This window comes from Pteropus alecto, unplaced genomic scaffold (assembly GCF_000325575.1).
Source record: "Pteropus alecto unplaced genomic scaffold, ASM32557v1 scaffold359, whole genome shotgun sequence".
Lineage (NCBI taxonomy): Eukaryota > Metazoa > Chordata > Mammalia > Chiroptera > Pteropodidae > Pteropus > Pteropus alecto.
Genome location: NW_006443119.1, coordinates 2,708,695 through 2,722,438, shown reverse-complemented (window position 1 = coordinate 2,722,438; position 13,744 = coordinate 2,708,695). Strand labels below are relative to the sequence as shown.

At 37.0% G+C, this 13,744-nt stretch overlaps 1 pseudogene; it reads right to left on the bottom strand.

Moving 5' to 3' along the window:
• Positions 1-508: 508 nt before the first annotated feature.
• On the bottom strand, positions 509-11,063 carry LOC102892469 (annotated as a pseudogene).
• Positions 11,064-13,744: the final 2,681 nt, after the last annotated feature.

The window sequence follows — 13,744 nt, the reverse complement described above, 5'->3', positions numbered from 1 at the left end:
AAAAATAAGAGCATCACTAAGGGGGAGTTAACTGGGCCTGGGCCGTCTTGTTGGCACCACCTCTACAGCATGCCAGGCAAGGGCCTCTAGGACAAATCTAAGGTGTCCTCACAAGCACTTGCATGGGGGCTAGAGACTGAACACTTATGTGCCCCCAGAGTTCATATGTTGATGGTATTTGGAGCTGGGGCCTTTGGGGGTAAATGGGTCATGAGAGTGGAGCCCTCCTGAATGGGATTAGTGCCCTAGTAAAAGAGATCCCAGAGAGCCCCCTCAACCTTCCACTATGTGAGGACACAGCCAGAAGGTAGCTGTCTGGGAGTCAGAAAGTGGGCTTTCACCAGACACAAAATCTGCTGGTGCCTTGATCGTGGACTTCCCAGCCTCCAGAACTGTGAGAAATAAACGTTTGTTGTTTAAGTCACCCAGTGTGTAGTGTTTTTGTTATAGCAGCCTGAAGGGACTAAAACAATGGAATAAAGGCGGATTATTTCAGGAGCTAATTCTCTCACATCTCGTGACTGTATTGTCGGTAAATTTTTTCAAGGCTCTCGGATTCATCCCACAGGTAGCCAGCATTTAAATTCCTGCCACACAGAGAGCACCATGTCAGTCTGGTGTTGATAGCCAGGGAAGCAGCAACAAGTACATAGAGAGGATGGCAACCTTACCCAGTCACGTAAGAGATTTATATCAGATGTGAAAACAAAGACTTGGACAGAACTGAATCTTAAGTACTGGCATGAGAGAATTCTCAGAACCATGAGAGAATGAAAAATTATAGGATCAGAATAAGAAATTGTTAAGAAAGCTACTACCTGGTAGGAAAGGGAGGTTCAACCTACCACAGTTGGGGAGTGGGGCCTGGAAAAAAATAAAGCCAACTCATGTTTATACCTCAATAATCCAGTTACACTCATATACATTCTCTCAAATTGAGAATGATTAATAAATTATAGATTATCTCACATTAGATAGGTAATTTTTCTATTTCTTGTTCTGAAAATTTTTACCAATGAATGATAAAAGACTTTCTGTAGAATTATAATTTTTTCTTTCACTTTATAGTTTTATTTTCTTACATTAGGTACCAGGAAATTTTGAGTTGAATTGTATGCCCAATTGCAGTAGTTATCTGATCTCATATGCATGATAATGCTAAACATGAGGAAATTTTTTCAAGATCAGGATGAGAAAATAGACATAAAAATAGTCCATTATAATTCCTTAATTACTTAAATATAGTGAATTAATTATTCAAACTTATGTTATTTTGATTGTGACCACATTCAGAATACACTATGAAATGCAGAGGTTTGCTAAGTGTCCTCCTTCCCTCTGTGTCTCCCACCCTCTGATGGTGAGCAGAAGACAGATTTCGTTGCCCCTCTGGCATGTCTCGCTCCCTGAGCACTGCCTTAGTATCATGGAGCTTTATCATTACTTCTGGTGTTCCTGTGGGCTGAAGGCCCACACCTACTTGCAAATACTTCTAGAAACTCTGAGTCTTAAACCAACCAATAAGTTGCTGTCACAGAAAGAAGGTAACGGTGTTCCTAGAAGACACAAACAACCAAGGAAACCTATCGTATCCTTTCTTACTTGTGTTACTTCCTTATATTAGTTGACCACTCATGCTGAAAACGATGACATAGCAAGAAAAGGGAAAATAGGGTAAACCATACTTTCTTTTCCTTTCAGTCTTCCCTTACTCTCAATAAGCAGAAGAATGTCGGTAGAATTGCGTGTATCAAAAAGTGGAGGCAACAATTCTACTCACCAAGTATGATATGTGGGGCGTTCCCTCACCACCAAGCAATTTTCCAGCTGGGTATCCTATAATTCAACTCAGTACTGACACTATCTACCCAGAGATAGCATCAGATTCCACAGGTTACAAGCTCAGTCCCAGTTGCAAGTCCATGTTGTCACTTGTGCTTCTGACTGACTATCTATAAATCAGAGGTTCCCAGGACCCCCTCATTGGTTCGATTAATTTTCCACAGAAGCTCATAGAACTCAGGAAACCCATTTGTTCACTAGATTACCAATTTACTGCAAAGGATATTAAAGGATACAAATCAACAGCCATACGAAGAGATATATAGAACAAATCCCAAAGGAACTTCTGTCCACGTGATGAAAGCACTCTGTTTTACCAATTTGGAAGCTCTTTGAACTTTGTCCTTTTGGGTTTTATGGGGACTTCATTACATAAGCATGATTGATTAAATCATTGGCTATTGGCAATATGTTGAACCTCCAGCCCCTCTTCCCTCTCTAGAGGTCGGTGGGGAGGTGAAGGTGTGGGTAGTGGTGGGACTGAAAGTTGCAACCCTCTAATCACATGGTTGGTTCTCCTGGCCCTTGTACTTAGGTGTGATCCAAAAGTCACCATTAACATAACAGAAGGTACTTTTTTGTCACTCTCATCTCTCAGGAAATTCCAAGGGTTTTAGAAGTTCTGTACCAGAAACAGGATGAAAACCAACTATATATTTCTTATTATAAATCACAATCACAGGAGTAAAAACCATTGAGTTCTTTTGTGCAGTGTTGCCATTGTTCTGATAAGATGAAACACAATTAATTGTTGTTATTTATAGTAGTTATAGTCTAGAAAGTCACCATAAACACTGAATTAGTGAATACGGAACCATACTGCTCCTAAGAGAAATATAGTGTTAGGTTCTTGGGAGCTTCTGATTACATTTTCATCAACTGTCAATACATAACCTTGTTTTAAGTGTGTTTCTATTTAATGACACCTTATTTAACATATACCGTTGATTCATTAACATTGGAACTCACCACCAACTACACTATAACTCATGCCTGAATGAAGCTTATCTGGCACATATATTTTCTCCATATGATACATCACAGCCTTTTTGCCCTTTGAACACTAAACAGTACTTCAGTACTACACTTGGGAGTCATTTGAAACAGTGAAATAACCAACGAAAAGTACAAAACTGCAAAAAATGTGGCACTAATTAAACCGCAAAAATGACTTGTTTACAATTTGAGAGCTAAAACGAGAAAGCAGAACTTTGCCTTGTTTAACCTCAGGTGGGACCTGCATGTTGGACAATTGAAATTTTTCCCACTCTGCACATGCTCTTGTCTATGAATGACCAACAGTGCCAAGAGTATTGGTTTTGAGGTTACAAATAAATTTTAGCAAGTAGGCAAATTCACAAACAGAATCTATGAATAATAAGGATCGACTGTATGCATATACCAGTTATGAAATAAAAATTGTGTAATTTTAGTGATTCCGCATATGAGTTAAATGCTGATATATTTGTATTTAAACTGGCATTGCACGATATAAAGATGAGTGGTAAAATTCATGTTAACTTAAAATTCTAATGTTACTTACAATGGCATTAAATAGAAAGTAAGAAACACCATGACAAGTCGAGAGAGAGACTAGAAGGAAAAAGCTTCATATTTTAGCACCTCTAACAGCACTTTTTTCCCATTTTTTGAACAAGGGGTCCCACATTTTCATTTTGTACTGGGCTTCACAAATTATGTAGCTGACCCTGTTCCCCTGGGCATTCATTCCTTCCCTGCTGTTGGGTTTATGTGCTTACCTAAATCTCTTCACAGGAATATGGGATATTCCATCTCCCCATTCCAACTACAGAAAACACATCTCTTCTCACAAGAACTCTGGCTCCATCAGTCTTCTCTCTCTCCCAGCACACTATGCCCAACTCTAAGTTTTGCTGTCTTGAGCATCAGCTGGCTAGACAGTGAAGAGTCATCCCCACTTATGCTAACAGACTCCTGTAAGGAAAGACAAGTCCTAGGACAAAGGTCAAACAGACAAGGATTCTTCCATCTAAGCTTCCATTTTTCTATTCTTTCACATCAAGCTATGGACCTCTGACTGGTCCATTCAAGCTGTCAATTTATTAAAGTAATAAAATCTAAAATCATGGAAGTTTCAAAAAAAACAAGGGGAGAAGTTGTATAATCTCAGAGTAGTAAAAGTCTTTCTAAACATGAGTCCAAACCTAGAAAGCTATAAAAAGAAAGATTGATAAATTTGACTTCTATATTAGTTCTCTGTTGCCACAAACTTAGTGGCTAAAACAACATAATCTTATTCCCTTATAGCTCTAGAAGGCAAAATTCTGAAATGGGTCTCACAAGACTGAAACCAAGGTGTCAGCAAGACTGTAATTCCTTCAGGAGTTTCCAGGGAAGAATTTGTTTCATTGCCTTTTCCAGTTTCTAGAGGCCACCTGGCCCATCCTGCATTTTCAGAGCACACACTCCAACTCTGCTTCTGTTGTCACACCTACTTTTCTGACTCACACTTTCATGAATTTCTCTTAAAAAGACCCTTTGGATGACATTGGGCCCACCTAGATAATCCAGGATAATCTCCCCATCTCAAAATCCTTGATTTAATCACATTGCAAAGTCCTTTTTCTATGTAAGGAAGCATATTCACAGGTTCTGGTATTAAGAAATGACCATATTTTCTCTACCACAACTACATAACAGATTAATATGTCTGATGATAGATAAATCTGATAATATCTCAAGCCCCGTTATAAGATTCAGAGGAGTAAAAAGATGTGTCCAGGTGTCCTGGAGAATCTTCTAGAAGAGAAGAAAACTCATTCTTGACAATCCCAAATCAAGACATAATTCTCCAAGTGTGTTCTAATTTTGCAGAATCTTAGATGAAAAAAATATGTATTCAGCCACTGTTGAGTGGAATGCTCCAAAAATGTCAGGTCAAGTTGGTTGCTGTGGAGGAGAAACTGTTTCATCATGTGACCACAGCTGGACCCGCAAGCTAGATCCAGACCAGAACAGATATTGCTTCACGTACACACCCTTGGAGACTATCTGATCGACCCCTCCCCTATGCCTCTGTGCTGATTCTTGGAACAGGCAGTTGCACTGTCCTGAGAAAGTATGTAAGGCATTCTTCTCTTTATCCATGGCAGGTCACCAGTACTCCCATCCATCCTGCCCTATTCTATATAATTCTTTAGTGCCTGCCATGTAGCACAAAGGATACCCATGTCATCTTGCAGCCACCCAAGAAATATGTTGTATGTAAGTTCCCTTAATAAACTTTTGATGTAATGCTACAGTTGTCAGCCTCTTTGGTCTCTCAGCCCCTGGGAGATTTTCCCAACAGTTGATAGTGTTTTTTGAGTCATCTATACCCTTACAGATTTTCCTTCTACTTGTTCTATCAGTTACTCAGAGAGAAGTACTGAAGTCTTCAAATGTAATTTTGGATTTGCCTCTTTATCTTTGGATTCTACCTATTTCATCTTCAAGTATTTTGAAGCTCTATTGTTAGTTGCATGCACATTTAGGACTGTAATGTCTCCTTGGTGAATTGTCTCTTCAGCATTATTTAATGTCTTTCTTTATCACTAGTAATATTCCTTGTTTCAAAGTCTTCTTTATCTGACATTAACAGCCAATACCCTCTCCTGCCTTCCTCACTTTTTCCCTTCGCTTAAAAAAAAAAGTTTTATTTTGAAATACTTTTAGACTTACAGAAAAGTTGCAATAATAGAGATTCCCCACTTATATTTCACCAAACATCCCCCGATGTTAACATCTTCCATAATTATGATATAATGATGAAAGCTGAGAAATTAATGTATAATAGTATAATAGGTATAATAGTATTAATTAACCTACAGACTTTATTTGGATTTTACCAGGTATTCACCAATGTCCTTTTTCTGTTCCAGGATCCTTTACAGGTTCCCACATAACAGTTGTCATATGATTTCTTATTCTCCTCCCATCTGTGGCAGTTCCTCATTCTTGCCTTTTCTTGCAAGTTCTTTCATGATCTTTACACTTTTGAATAGTACTAGTCAGCTTTTTTTTGTTTAGTTTAAATGCATTTTTTAAAAGACATTTTTTATTTTTCTTGAAAACAAAGCCTCCTCTCCAAATAAATCAAAGTCAAAAAATAAAGAGCTCAGGATAACATTCAGTCCTATTTGTCCTAGTCGTGGTGTGTGGATGAAAAGCAACAGCTTGTTATGACGACGACAGAAAATAGATCCAAATTGCCAAATTTGTTTATCTTTCTTCATTTCTTAACCATCCTTAAAGAAAATTGTATATGGAGTCACACCATCCTCGTGGTAGTCTAGCAGAGCAACCACGCCACCTGGATTCATATTTTCACTAATAAAGAACTGGTAGTTTTTTGATATTAGCAAGGATGTGCTTGATGTGTTCTGTTGTCCCTGTCATAAAAGGTTTTACTCTTTCTGGTCTGTGTTCTTCAAGTTTCTCTTTGATTGATTTCATGTAATCTTTGATATACTTCTTATAGGCTTTTTTTGTGAAGCTCATTTCCTGTAAATGATGGTTCATGACAATATCAACATCAGTGATTACTGTGCTTTGTGCACCTTCGCCCTCAATGCCTTTAGCAAATGCATTCCATTGCTGATTCACTGATGAATGAGTCATCAATGTTACCCTTTGTCCTACTAACCATTTTCCCCTCCACCTCCAGGCACAGTCTTTCCATGATCTCTTGAATCTTGTAGATGTCCAAGAACATCTCATCATGGTTGATGAGGTCCCGCTAGATATCATGATGGCAGCTGGAAGGAGATGACTGTGGAACTTGACTTAGCAGGAACCTAGAGTTGGGAGCTAGCACAATGCAGCCAGAGTGGCGCTCCATGGAAAAACAGTACTAGCACTTATTTTGTAAAGTATTCCTCAGTTTGTTTTTGTCTGGTGTTTTTTTGTTTGTTTGTTTGTTTGTTTGTTTTCTTTCCCTCATGATTAGATTAAAGTTATGCATTTTTGGCAAGAAAACTGCATAATTTGCCCTTCTCCGTGCATTATATTAGCAGGTACATGATATCAATATGTCTTATTGCTTGTGTTGTTTAACTTGATCTCTTGGTGTCTGCAAGTTTTCTCTACTGTAAAGTGACTATTTCTCTTTTTTGTAATAAATAAATATCTAGAGGAAGATACTTGGAGACTATTCAAATACCCAACTTCTTTTCAATTTTTATGCTATTAATTTTAGCATCCACTGGTGAATCTTGCCTCTAACAATTATTAGATTGGTGGCATAATAATGATTTTTCTATTTCCTTCATTACCCCTCCATTTATTAACTGTAATTTATCTGTAAGGAAGAGCTGTCCTTTCTTTGTCACCAGCTTTCTTCTGATTAGTATTTGTATGGTATATCCTTTTCCATCCATTTACTTTTAACCTATTTATGCCTTTGAATTTAAAGTGGGTTTCTTGTATGTAGCCTATGTTATGGTATTTTTAAAAATTACTTATTGACATGAAATTCAGATAACATAAAATTAACTCTTTTAAAGTGAACAACTCAGTGGTATTTAATACAATTACAATTATTGTGCAACCATGACATCTATTAAATCCAATCTAACAATCTCTGCTTTTTAATTATTATATTTAGACCATTTACAAGTAATATAATCATTAATATGATGAGATTTATGACTACCATATTATTATCTGTTTTCTGCTTTTCTGTTTTATTGGAGTAACATTGGTTAATACAATTATATAATTTTCAGGTGTACATTATAATTTAACATTTGTATATTCTATTGTGTGTTTACCACTCAAAGTCCAGTTCCTTTCCGCTACCATATATTTGATCCCCTTTACCCACTTCACTCTCCCCTACCCTCCTATATTTGACCCGCTTTACCCCATCTACCTCCCCCTTCCCCCCACCACTCCCTACCCTCCGATAACCACTAGTCTATAGTCCATGTCCATGAGTCTCTGTTTGTTTGTCATATTCCTTTGTTACTTTTAGGTTTATATCCCACCTATAAGTGATATCATGTGATTTTAAACTTTTTCTGTCTGGCTGATTTCGCTTAGCATGATCATCTCGAGGTCCATCGATGTTGTCGCAAATGGCAGTATTTCATCTCTTTTTCTGGCTGAGTAATATTCCATTGTATATATGTACCACAGCCTCTTTAACCAATCATCTATCGTAGGACACTTCAGTTGCTTCCATGTCCTGGCTATGGTGAATAATGCTGCTATGAACATTGGTGTGCAAATATCTTTATGAATATGATCTTTTAAGTCTTTGGGGTAAATACCCAGTAGAGGGATTGCTGGATCATATGGTAGATCAATTCTTAGTTTTTTGCGGAACCTTCATACTGTTTTCCATAGTGCCTGTGCCAATTTGCAGTCCCAACAGCAGTGTATGAAGGTTCCCTTTTCTCTGCATCCTCTCCAGCATTTGTTATTACTTGTCCTGTTGATTATAGCCATTCTAACAGGTGTGAGATGATATCTCATTGTAGTTTTGATTTTCATTTCTCTAATAGCTAGCAATGTTGAGCATCTTTTCATATGTTTGTTGGACATTTGTATGTCTTCTGGGGAGAAGTATCTGTTCAGATCCTCTGACTATTTTTTGATTGGTTCATTTGTTTTTGAGTCGTATGAGTTCTTTGTATATTTTGGATATTAGGCCTTATCAGAGGCATTGCTTGCAAATATATTTTCCCATTCAAATGGTTGTCTCTTTACCTTGTTGACAGTTTCTTTTGCTGAGCAGAAGCTTTTTAGTTTGATGTAGTCCCATTCATTTATTTTTGCTTTTACTTCCCTTGCCTTTGAGGTCAAATTCATAAAATCCTCTTTAAGTCCAAGGTCCTTGAGTTCTGTTCCTATGTTTTCTTCTATGCATTTTATTGTTTCAAGTCTTATGTTCAGGTCCTTAATCCATTTTGAATTAATTTGGTGTGTGGTGATAGACAACAGTCTAGTTTTATTCTTTTGTATGTGGCTTTCCAGTTTTCCCAGCACCATTTATTGAAGAGGCTTTCCTTTCTCCACTGTATGTTTTTTGCTTTTTTGTCAAAAATTATTTGCCCATATAAATATGGGTTTACTCCTTTCTGGGTTTTTGTTGTTGTTGTTGCTGCTATTGTTGTTGTTCTACTTTTCCTGCTTTTCTTTATTATTTAAATATTTTTTATTATTCCATTTCATCTTATCCATTAACTTTTTGGCTATCTCTCTTTGGAATATCATTATAGAGGTTGCTCTAGGAAATGCAGTAAATATAACTAACTTTTCACAGTTTACTCAGAGTTAATATTTTACTGCCTTGAGTAATATGTAGAAGCTATTAACCATAGAGGCCTTTTTACCCTTCCTCCTTTATATTATAGCTGTCATATATATCATGTGTACATTTGAAAACTCCAACAATGATATAATTTTTTATTTCATTTAGTCATACATATTTAAAGAAACATGAGAGAAGAAAAATAAATCTGTATATTTGCTAGATATTTACCATTTTTGTTGCTATTTCTTTATTCTAAAATTCCCAGTTTCTCTCTAGTATTATATTTCTTCAGCCTGAAGAACTTCCTTTAGCAATTCTCTTAGAACAGGTCTGCTAATGACAAATTCTCTTAGTTTTCTTTGATTTGAGAATGACTTTATTTAGCCTTTATTCCTGAAGAAGATTTTTGCTGAATATAGAATTCTGGGTTGACAGATTTTGTTTCACTGTTCTCTGCCCTCCCTCATTTCTGATAAGAAATCTGCTATCATTCATATTATTGTTCATCTATGTGTCCCTTAAATTTCATTTTTCTCCAGCTGCTTTTAAGAATTTTTCTTTTTCTTTTGTTTTCAGCAGTTTAATTATGATGTGTTATCATATGATTTTCTTTGAGTCTATTTTGTTTGGGTTTCCTCAACCTTCTTGAATCTGTAAATTTATATCTTTCATTAAATTTGGGAAGCTTTTAGCTATTATTTCTTCTAACATTTTTATGCACCTGTCTGTTTCTCCTATTCTTCAGAACTCCATTGGCATAAATGCCAGAATTTTTGATATTGTTCCACAGATCCTTGAGATTTTGTTCATTTTTTCCCCCAATTGTTCTCTCCTTGTTCTTCAGATTGAATACATTCCACTAATCTATTTTCAGGCTCATTGACTCTCTTTTTCATCTCTATTCTGCTGTTAGCCCATTAAATTAATTTTTTAATGGAGAAAAGGTTTATTATAAAAATCCACTCTATAAAACACTGCTTTTCTGTAACCCAAGATGATACTTTGACTTGTGATTTCTATATTATTAGGCAAATGATTCTTAAAGTAGAAATAACACTCCTATTTTTTGAAATTAAACATTAGACTAAAAATATTCATGTTAATAACTTATTTTCATTTCAATGCCATTATTTCTGGGATATTCTTTAGTTCATTTTTAAATCCATTTGTTTCTTACTCTCCTGTTTCATATGGTTTCAGTATTTCCAGTCTTTTGGTAATAGAGTGTATGCTTCTCTATTGAAATTACTGTTGGTTTTTCTTGTATGGCTTGTAATGTTTTCACATTAAGCTATGTGAGGCTTTCGGTGAGGCATCAGTGTTATAAATGTGAGGCCATCCCTACAGACTGACTTTACTTAGCCAGGGAGTTCTATTTCCCTATACACAGGTAGCTCTGTTCTCTCTCTAAAACTTCTGTGATTGTAGGTCTTTGTCCTCAGCCATTTAATCCTAATACACTCTAATATTTTAAAGCTTCATTATTTTTTTTTGACACCTTGGTTTAGAGCTTGGCCGCTTAGTTTATTTCATAACTATTCTGTTGAATCCAAAAGAGTGGGTTTCCTCATCAGGTTAGCATACTGTGTTGACACTAATTTGGCTTGAGTCTAACATTATGCTGCTGCTATCACCTGTATTCCTGAATGTCGATATTTTAGAGGGAAAATATGCAAGGTAGATTAGCTTAGAATTTTTGTACAAGTTATTTTTTATAGGTTCAACTATAAAATTTATTTTTACAGAGCTATAACTTAAGTATTCATAAAAAATTAAACTAAAATAGCTTTTTAAAAAGCTCGCTATACTTCAGTGCTAACAAACTAAATGAGAATGTTAAGGCTGCTTTGAAATACATTTTAAAATAATTACATCCATTGTTGGATCTTTGAAGTAACCATCTTACCAAAAAAAAAAAAAAAATGACTACCAAAGTCGATAGTTAAACCAAGTTTTCATGTCACACAATTCTTTATACATATTTATGACTTGTGCATACAATGCAGGACTTAATGAAAAGTTGTGGTTTTCCCCAGATTTCCCATAAGTCTAATCTTGAAGTCTAAAATGTCTGTCCATATAAGCTTCAAAATATAGCCTTAACTGGAGGGGCAATCAAAATGGCATAGATGATAGAGGCTCTGTTCATCCCTCTGGCGACCAAATCAAAGTTGTGACAGAAACAAGGAGCAGCAGCAAGGAAAAATCGCCTGGGATCTAGATGAACAAGCCATACAACTAGGGAGAAATCCAAGAAAGCACCCTGCAACAGCAGAAGGTAGGATGGGGCGAAGACGCGGGGCTGCCGGATCTCCAGCTGCTGAGTGGGACGGAGGCTGTAGCAGCGGCAGACACCCCTTAAAGGGGCCACTTCCACCAGCAGATTTTTGTGGTGACAGACCTGCTTGTTCTGAGCACCAGTGCCAATTCGGCTGTGCACAGGGGGTACCAGGGACTTATAGGGAGACATTGTTGGAATGAGGGCCAAGGCGAGATTCGCTCTGTACAGAAGTGCCGGTGGTATCCATTGTTCCCTGTTGAGCCCTCCCCTTTACCAGTGCTCTGGACACAGCGCTGCCTTAGCCGCGACGTCATCAAACTGGGTAACAGAGATCGTTCCGCCCAGAGGATTCCCTGAAACCTCGCCTCCCCCAGTTCGTGGTCCCACCCAAGCCACATCCAGTTGTATCCTCAGCGAGTCAGGTGCTCCTTGCTGAGCAGCACCTAGACTCACACTGGAGGCAGCTGGCCTCGGTTTTTGGTGTGGCCTTTTGAGGCAACTATAAGCACAGCATCTGTGGATTGCTTGCTGAATCTTAACAGATGGCCCCGGAGGGGCAGAGGCTTGGCCTAAATTTAGCCTGCAGTTGAACCCCTCTCAGGATTGTGCCACTGGACACCTACTTCACAAATCCACACTAACAAGACCAGGAGATTTAAAAGCTTTGCTTAGTACATGGAAACAGATACGGAAAGGCAGCCAAAATGGGAAGACAAAGAAGCAGAAACTGTATAAGAGACAGAACAGAGATCCAGATAGAATGGAGTCAATCTAACAGATGCAGAGTTTAAAACACTGGTTATAAAGATGCTCAATGAACTTTTGGTTAAATTCAGTGAGAACTTCAACAAAGAGATAAAAAAAAAAACCATAGAAATAAAAATGGAAATTATAAAAGGGAACCAGTCTGAAATAAAGAACACATCTTTAATGAGAAGTGTATTAAATGGAATAAACAAAGGAATAAACAGAGTGAATAAAGAAAAGGATCAAATGCCCTATCTAGACAAGAAAGCCAGAGACACTCAATCAGAATGGCAAGAGATAAGATGCCAAGACTACAAAAATAATTTAAAGAGCATATGAGACACGATTAAGGGTTCAAATATCCGTCTGATTGGCATAACTGAAGAAAATCGAGATGTTGAACAGTTGTTTGAAGAAATAATGATGGAAAACTTCCCTAACTTGGTGAAGGAAATGGACATAAAACCCCAGGAAACTTAGAGAATTCCAAAAATCAGGGATCCAAAGAGGCTCACACCAAGACGCATCATAATTAAAATGCCAAAGGTTAAATACAAAGAAAGAATATGAAAAGCAGCAAGAGAAAAACAGATAGTTACTTATAAGGGAACACCTATAAGACTGGCAGCTGATTTATCAGAAGAAACTATACAGGACAGAAGGGATTGGCAAAACATATTTGACAAGATGGTACCTTCTTATCCCTAATAATGACTAACTGAATTGATTAGATTCCATAATTCTTGGCACAGAATATTCAATATGGTTAAAACAAAGGATCTACAACCAAGAATACTTTATCCATCAAAGCTATCATTTAGAGTTGAAGGACAGAAAAAGAACTTCCCAGACAAAAATAAGCTAAAGGAATTTATCACCACCAAGCCAGTATTACAGGAAATGTTGGAGGGAGTTCTTTAAGAACAAAAAACACGTATCGAAAACAGGAATGGTAACAACTACCTTCCTATCAATAAGTACCTTAAATGGAAAAGAATTAAGTGCTCCAACTAAAAGAGTGGGTGAATGGAAAAGAAAACAAGACCTCTACATGTTACCTATAAGAGACTCACTTCAGATTAAAAGACATACACAGTCTAAAAGGAAGGAGATGGAAAAGATATTGCTTTGATGGACCTAGAAGATATTTAAGTCAGAGAAGGTTAAACACTATAGGATTTCACTTATATGAGGAATCTAAGGAATAAAAAGAACAAACTAATCAAAACAGACTCATGAATATAGTGGACAATTTGGTGATGGACAGAGAGGAGGAGGGTTTGGGGGGCTGAGAGAATGGGGTGAAGGGTTAAAGAAGTACAAATTAGTAGCTGATAGATGGTCATAGGGATGGGGAGCACAGCATAAGGAATGTAATTAGCATGAATACGTTGGCTAGATGGAAGGTCGGGGAGGGAGGGATAAATTGGGGTGATCATTCTACGAACTATATAAATGTCTAACCAATAAACTGTATACTTGAAACTAATTAAAATCAATAAATTAAAAAATGTATATATAGCCTTAACCGAGTGTTTCAAGTAGCAATACTTAAAGATACTTATATAACACTTGAGCTAATGTTGATGCAGTTT